General features: G+C 47.3%; 1 non-coding gene and 2 pseudogenes across 1 annotated transcript; all 3 read left to right on the top strand.

Annotated features, from left to right (window-relative positions):
* Positions 1–4,514: 4,514 nt before the first annotated feature.
* Positions 4,515–4,691, top strand: LOC137604494 (U2 spliceosomal RNA; annotated as a pseudogene).
* A 1,133-nt stretch (positions 4,692–5,824) lies between these two features.
* On the top strand, positions 5,825–6,015 carry LOC137604365 (U2 spliceosomal RNA). Its single transcript, XR_011037479.1, has one exon. It is a non-coding gene; the product is annotated as a U2 spliceosomal RNA (small nuclear RNA).
* A 741-nt stretch (positions 6,016–6,756) lies between these two features.
* Positions 6,757–6,889, top strand: LOC137604503 (U2 spliceosomal RNA; annotated as a pseudogene).
* Positions 6,890–7,500: the final 611 nt, after the last annotated feature.

Below are 7,500 nucleotides of genomic sequence, written 5' to 3'. Positions count from 1 at the left end.
TTAAAGCTAAGAAAACACAGGAGACTGAAGCCAATCAAGTAGGAAATGGCTGCCCAGGTGCAGCAAATGCGCTAATTGAAGAGGCGGGGCTGGGAGTTCCAAACCTCCCGCCAACAACCATGGTTGGAGGAGAACAGCCCGGTGAGGCGGGAAAAGGGGAGGAGCCTGAGCTCCGCCCCGCAGAGGGACCTGAAGAAGCAGGTGGGCGGAGCCAGGACTTGGGCGCAGCTGGACTTGATTCCCCTGATGAGGACTCCACAGGGAGTCTCATTACAGTGGGGGAAGACGAGTCCAGCGACAACCCCCTCCCCGACACCCAGCCCAGCAATAAGAGGACTGCGTCCGAACTGTCCAGCTCTGAGGCTGAAGAAGCCTCAGAGAAGAGGGGGAGAGCTGAGTCCGACTCTCAGAGCCCTCCTGAGGAGCGGTACAAAGCCTCCCCTCCCGGTTCACCCAACCAGTGCTCCTTTTTAAATATAGCGCTACAATCAACTCCGTTGGAGAGACGAGCGAATATTGGCTTCCGGAGGTCAGAATCTCGGGAATCACCTCCAGACTGTGTGGAGATAGTGAAATGAGATTCTTTCACATCACGAGAAGGAAACCTGTGTCAAATGTAGTCTTTTAATTATTTATAGTCTTTTAAACTGTCGTACCTGTTTTTAAAACATACTCATGACTCTCACCTTTTCAACTATCAATGTGAGAAGTGTGAAGTCGCGAGTTAGAGCCCAGAGTGTTTTATCATTTCTTAACACTTTTAAGTCAGATGTGTTCTTACTTCAAGAATGTGGCCTACCTTTTTTACAAAAATACACACAGTGGGAGGAGACCTGGCCACAAACGTCGATCTGGAGTGGATCCAACCATAATAAGAATGATGGAGTGGCCATTTTAATTAAAAACCCTCAGGTTCTGGTGAAGGGCAGCACCGTGGTGAAAGAGGGTAGGGCACTTTTAGCACACCTGACTTTTATGGGGCACGATTTTAACCTTTTAAATGTATATGGTTTTAACGAAAAAAATGACAGGTATGACTTTTTAGAAGACCTGCAGTCCCACATGCTAGGTAGGGCACCATTAGTTGTAGGAGGTGATTTTAACTGTGTTTTAAACAAAGAAGACAGGAAGAGGATAGGGGAAGATTTTAAATTGGACAAAACATCGGTTTTATTACAGGGCTTATGCAGGGATTTTAGACTCACTGACTGCTTTAAAGCCATGCATCCCAGAGAGGAGGGCTTCACCTGGTTCAGTGGTGACGGCACCAAAGCCTCTCGCATAGATTATATCTTTATACGGAATTGGGTGCCGACCGATGCTAGATTAACCCCTGTCTTTTTCTCGGATCACCTCATGCTGTCCTGCACACTGTCACTCCCTTCAGGTGTGACGGTAGGGAGAGGTCTGTGGAAACTCAACTGCTCCCTTTTAGAAGATAGGGAGTTAGTTAGTCAGTTCCGGGAGCAGTACAAAGAGTGGCAGACCCTCCAAGACTTCTACACTACACGTGCGCACTGGTGGGAAATGGTGAAGGAAAGGACCCAGACTTTCTTTAGGCAGGCAGGTAAGAGAAAGAAAGTTAGGGAAAACAGACGCATGATGGGACTGCAAAAGAGACTACAGCGCTACTTCATTTTAACACAACAGGGAATTGATTTTAATAATGAAATCAAAAGTATTAAAGGAGAAATGTCGCTACTGGCAGAAACAAAGAGTAAAGGGTTTATTTTAAGAAGCAGGGAAAAGGAAACAGAAGAAGGTGAAAAGTGCACACGTTATTTTTTTAGAAAGATTTTAAATAAAGGAGGGACTATTTTAAAACTAAAAAATGACGACGGACGCACTTTACACACAACAGAGGAAATAAAAGACAACGTAGAATTATTTTACTCTCAATTGTATAAAGAGAAACCTGTTTTTAATGACACCCTACAAGAAGTTTTAAATTCCATTGAATGTCAGGTGACCGAAAATGTGTTTTTATCCCAAAATTTTAGCGTCGAAGAACTCCACAAGTGTTTTAAAAATTTTAACAGAGGGAAGTCCCCAGGACAGGACGGACTTCCCTTTGAGTTTTATTTGACCTTTTGGGACATTTTAGCACCTGACTTACTAACTGTTTTTATGGAATTTGAGAAGCTAGACCGACTGCCAGACAGTTTTAAGATAGGGATAGTGACTCTACTCTACAAGAGTAAAGACAAGACTGACCTGAAAAACTGGAGACCTATCACGCTTTTAAATTTCGACTGTAAACTTTTTAGCAAAATTTTAGCGACTCGACTGACTATGGTTTTAGAGGACTTGATTCACCCGGATCAAGCCTGTGCCATCCCGGGGAGGAAGATCACCGACAGCCTCGTACTGATTAGAGACACCATTTGTCTGGCGAGAGACGAAAACACTCGGCTAATAGTCCTAAATTTAGACTTTGAAAAGGCCTTTGATCGAGTCTCGCACCAGTACCTGTTCCAGGTACTGCAAAAAATGGGGCTTCCAGAGAGGTTCATAGCTTGGGTGGAATTGCTGTATAGAGGGATCAGCAGCAAAATCTTGGTTAACGGGCATCTGACAAAAGCAGTAGGAATCAACTGCGGTGTCCGTCAGGGTTGCCCGTTATCTCCTCTCCTGTACGCGATTTGCATCGAGCCGCTGGCACAGATCTTGAGAAGGGACCAACGAATCCACGGGGTCTTTGTGCCAGGGTCCGGGGGACTGACGAACAAATGCGTCTTGTACATGGACGACATAAACATTTTATGCACGGACCTCTCGTCAGTCAACCGGACCCTGGACTTGACAGACTGGTTTGGACGGGCCTCTGGGTCCAAACTAAACCGAGACAAGACCCAAGCCCAATTTTACGGACCATGGACAGCGACCGAAACGACAGGACTGCCCCTGACTGTGACCCAGACCGACCAAAAAATTCTGGGGGTTAGGTTTGACAAGGAGGGGGGAGGGAGAACGAATTGGCCAGACATTTTAGGGAAAGTTAGACAGAGGCTAGGGTACTGGGGACTGAGGGAACTGACAATAGAGGGAAAGGTTTTAATCATTAAAGCAGTGATTTTACCTTTGCTTTTATTGGTCAGTTCTGTTTTTATTCCCCCAAGGAGAATTATTTTAGCCCTGGAACGAGCCATTTTTAACTTTCTGTGGGGATCGAAGTGGGAGCGCCTGAGGAGAGAGGTCTTGAAGCTACCTAAGGACAAAGGAGGAAAAGGAGTCCCAGACCTCTCTGCCTTTTTAATGTCACTATACACAGCCACACACATTAAAATAGTAATGACCCCATCCAGAAACCCCAAAACGGCAGCCATGACACGTTTCTGGATGGGGTCCTACCTCAGACGTCTCAAAATTTTAAAGATTAGTCTTCAATTTCCAGTGTCTTTTAACCTGCCACCGGCCTATGTTTTTATCCAGACCTTTTTAAAGCATTTTAGCCTGGAGCAGGAAGATGTGCAGGTTTTAACTAACCATCGTTCCCTTTTATGTGTTGTACAGGAGCGGGAACCAGTGAGTCCAGTGCGCGGGCTTGCACTCGGCGTGCCCTCCACGGTTTGGCGCAACGTGAACCACCCCGCTCTTCCAAACAGACTCCGGGACCTGTCATGGATGGTGGCACACGAGATCCTCCCAGTCAGGTCCGTCATGCACTCCCGGGGAATGTCGACGCTGTCGACCTGCCCCCGACCTGGTTGCGGCGCGCCGGAGTCGGTGAGGCACCTGCTCTGGGAGTGCAGCGCTGCCGTGGACCTGTGGGAAATGGCCGGCTCCTCGCAATTCCCGTACCTACCAGCGAAGGAGGTCCTCACACCACAGCTGGTGCTCTACGGGGCCAGCCAAAGGCCCGTCCCAAAAAGGGACTGGACAAAACAGTGGCTGGCCATCAACGCCTTGAAGGACGCCTTGTGGACCTCCCGAAATTTGCTGGTAGGAAAGCACATGCAGATCCCCCCCGTGGCTGTGATCCAAATGGCTGCCGCAACACTCAGGGCAGCCGAGGCGGCCAGCGGCCGCCCAAGGACACAGCCACCAAGAAGAATCGCCTCTGTGCCCATTCGGAGGGAGGATCCGGACCCACAACGCTAAAAAGGACACGGCAGCAGCGGCCTGGCTCTCCGGGAGAGGCAGGCGGGAAGGAGCACCAGGGCGGGGATCTCGGCCGAGCGCCTCGACAGGCACCCCGAGAGACCTACTGTTTGGAAGAGCGGGATGAGTTACCCTTGGTAGGGACTCACTGCGCTCCTGTACAAACGGGACTTTGGTTGGACTTTTTTAATGTCTTTTTTATAACTTTTATGGACATTTGACACACCTTTTAATTTTTGGCACATTTTATTTTTTAAAAATGAACTGAAATCCTTTTTACCCATGACTGGTTTTATCTGTATGATTTTATGATCGATAATATTTATTGTACAGAGAAATATTTATATGAAAAAGAAGTTGTGGATGGAAAAATGAAATGTGACTGAAATGAAACAAATGAATCACGTGTCAATAAACGTTTTCAAAAAAAAAAAAAATCTGTTCTTATCAGTTTAATATCTGATATGTCCCCTACCCGGGGACTATATATTAAATTGATTTTTGGAACAGGGAGATGGAACAGGAGCTTGCTCCATCCTCTCCACGCATCGACCTGGTATTGCAGTAGCTCCAGGAACGGTGCATCTCCCCAATGTTGTTCAAAAATAATGCGGTGCGATCAGAAGCATGTGATCATGCGATGATCTGTCAACGCTTTGAAAAATGTTTACGCTTGAGTAAAAAGTGAGTGTACTTGGTAGGCTAGATGGCACTGTATAAGAAATATTAGATTCTTGCATTTTGAACCTTAATTGTTATGAATAATAAGTCATTTGAATGTAATCTGGCAAGAGCATTAGATCGTGATCAACAATATACTGGTGTTGTATAACAGCTGCTCTCAGGCAGACAGGAAGGCTGTGTTTGTAACGTCCACATTTTGCCGGCCTGCGGCCGTTGCCTTTGGGATATGCTTCCTGTCCTGTCCTGTCTGTCTGTCTGTCTGTCTGTCTGTCTGTCTGTCTGTCTGTCTGTCTGTCTGTCTGTCTGTCTGTCTGTCTGTCTGTCTGTCTGTCTGTCTGTCTGTCTGTCTGTCTGTCTGTCTGTCTGTCTGTCTGTCTGTCTGTCTGTCTGTCTGTCTGTCTGTCTGTCTGTCTGTCTGTCTGTCTGTCTGTCTGTCTGTCTGTCTGTCTGTCTGTCTGTCTGTCTGTCTGTCTGTCTGTCTGTCTGTCTGTCTGTCTGTCTGTCTGTCTGTCTGTCTGTCTGTCTGTCTGTCTGTCTGTCTGTCTGTCTGTCTGTCTGTCTGTCTGTCTGTCTGTCTGTCTGTCTGTCTGTCTGTCTGTCTGTCTGTCTGTCTGTCTGTCTGTCTGTCTGTCTGTCTGTCTGTCTGTCTGTCTGTCTGTCTGTCTGTCTGTCTGTCTGTCTGTCTGTCTGTCTGTCTGTCTGTCTGTCTGTCTGTCTGTCTGTCTGTCTGTCTGTCTGTCTGTCTGTCTGTCTGTCTGTCTGTCTGTCTGTCTGTCTGTCTGTCTGTCTGTCTGTCTGTCTGTCTGTCTGTCTGTCTGTCTGTCTGTCTGTCTGTCTGTCTGTCTGTCTGTCTGTCTGTCTGACTGACTGACTGACTGACTGACGTCATAGCTAAAATGTTAAACGGTCGCTGGCCGCCATCCCGGAGCCACAGAATACCTTAACCCAGACGCATTCCGGGTGGTTACTCGATTCTGTGGACCATCAAAGTAAAGGTCAGGGTGGCACTTGGGTCACCTGTATCTGACAATATTACAGTATCGCTTCTCGGCCTTTTGGCTAAGATCAAGTGTAGTATCTGTTCTTATCAGTTTAATATCTGATATGTCCCCTACCCGGGGACTATATATTAAATTGATTTTTGGAACAGGGAGATGGAACAGGAGCTTGCTCCATCCTCTCCACGCATCGACCTGGTATTGCAGTAGCTCCAGGAACGGTGCATCTCCCCAATGTTGTTCAAAAATAATGCGGTGCGATCACAAGCATGTGATCATGCGATGATCTGTCAACGCTTTGAAAAATGTTTACGCTTGAGTAAAAAGTGAGTGTACTTGGTAGGCTAGATGGCACTGTATAAGAAATATTAGATTCTTGCATTTTGAACCTTAATTGTTATGAATAATAAGTCATTTGAATGTAATCTGGCAAGAGCATTATATCGTGATCAACAATATACTGGTGTTGTATAACAGCTGCTCTCAGGCAGACAGGAAGGCTGTGTTTGTAACGTCCACATTTTGCCGACCTGCGGCCGTTGCCTTTGGGATATGCTTCCTGTCCTGTCCTGTCTGTCTGTCTGTCTGTCTGTCTGTCTGTCTGTCTGTCTGTCTGTCTGTCTGTCTGTCTGTCTGTCTGTCTGTCTGTCTGTCTGTCTGTCTGTCTGTCTGTCTGTCTGTCTGTCTGTCTGTCTGTCTGTCTGTCTGTCTGTCTGTCTGTCTGTCTGTCTGTCTGTCTGTCTGTCTGTCTGTCTGTCTGTCTGTCTGTCTGTCTGTCTGTCTGTCTGTCTGTCTGACTGACTGACTGACTGACTGACGTCATAGCTAAAATGTTAAACGGTCGCTGGCCGCCATCCCGGAGCCACAGAATACCTTAACCCAGACGCATTCCGGGTGGTTACTCGATTCTGTGGACCATCAAAGTAAAGGTCAGGGTGGCACTTGGGTCACCTGTATCTGACAATATTACAGTATCGCTTCTCGGCCTTTTGGCTAAGATCAAGTGTAGTATCTGTTCTTATCAGGGTTGCCCGTTATCTCCTCTCCTGTACGCGATTTGCATCGAGCCGCTGGCACAGATCTTGAGAAGGGACCAACGAATCCACGGGGTCTTTGTGCCAGGGTCCGGGGGACTGACGAACAAATGCGTTTTGTACATGGACGACATAAATATTTTATGCACGGACCTCTCGTCAGTCAACCGGACCCTGGACTTGACAGACTGGTTTGGACGGGCCTCTGGGTCCAAACTAAACCGAGACAAGACCCAAGCCCAATTTTACGGACCATGGACAGCGACTGAAACGACAGGACTGCCCCTGACTGTGACCCAGACCGACCAAAAAATTCTGGGGGTTAGGTTTGACAAGGAGGGGGGAGGGAGAACGAATTGGCCAGACATTTTAGGGAAAGTTAGACAGAGGCTAGGGTACTGGGGACTGAGGGAACTGACAATAGAGGGCAAGGTTTTAATCATTAAAGCAGTGATTTTACCTTTGCTTTTATTGGTCAGTTCTGTTTTTATTCCCCCAAGGAGAATTATTTTAACCCTGGAACGAGCCATGTTCAACTTCCTGTGGGGTTCGAAGTGGGAACGCCTGAGAAGGGAAGTCCTCAAGCGATCAAAGGAGAAAGGAGGCAAAGGCGTTCCAGACCTGTCTGTCTTTTTAATGTCACTATACACAGCTACACACATTAAAATAGTGACGACCCCATC

This window comes from Antennarius striatus, chromosome 11 (assembly GCF_040054535.1).
Source record: "Antennarius striatus isolate MH-2024 chromosome 11, ASM4005453v1, whole genome shotgun sequence".
NCBI lineage: Eukaryota > Metazoa > Chordata > Actinopteri > Lophiiformes > Antennariidae > Antennarius > Antennarius striatus.
This window is presented reverse-complemented; position numbering and strand designations above follow the sequence as displayed.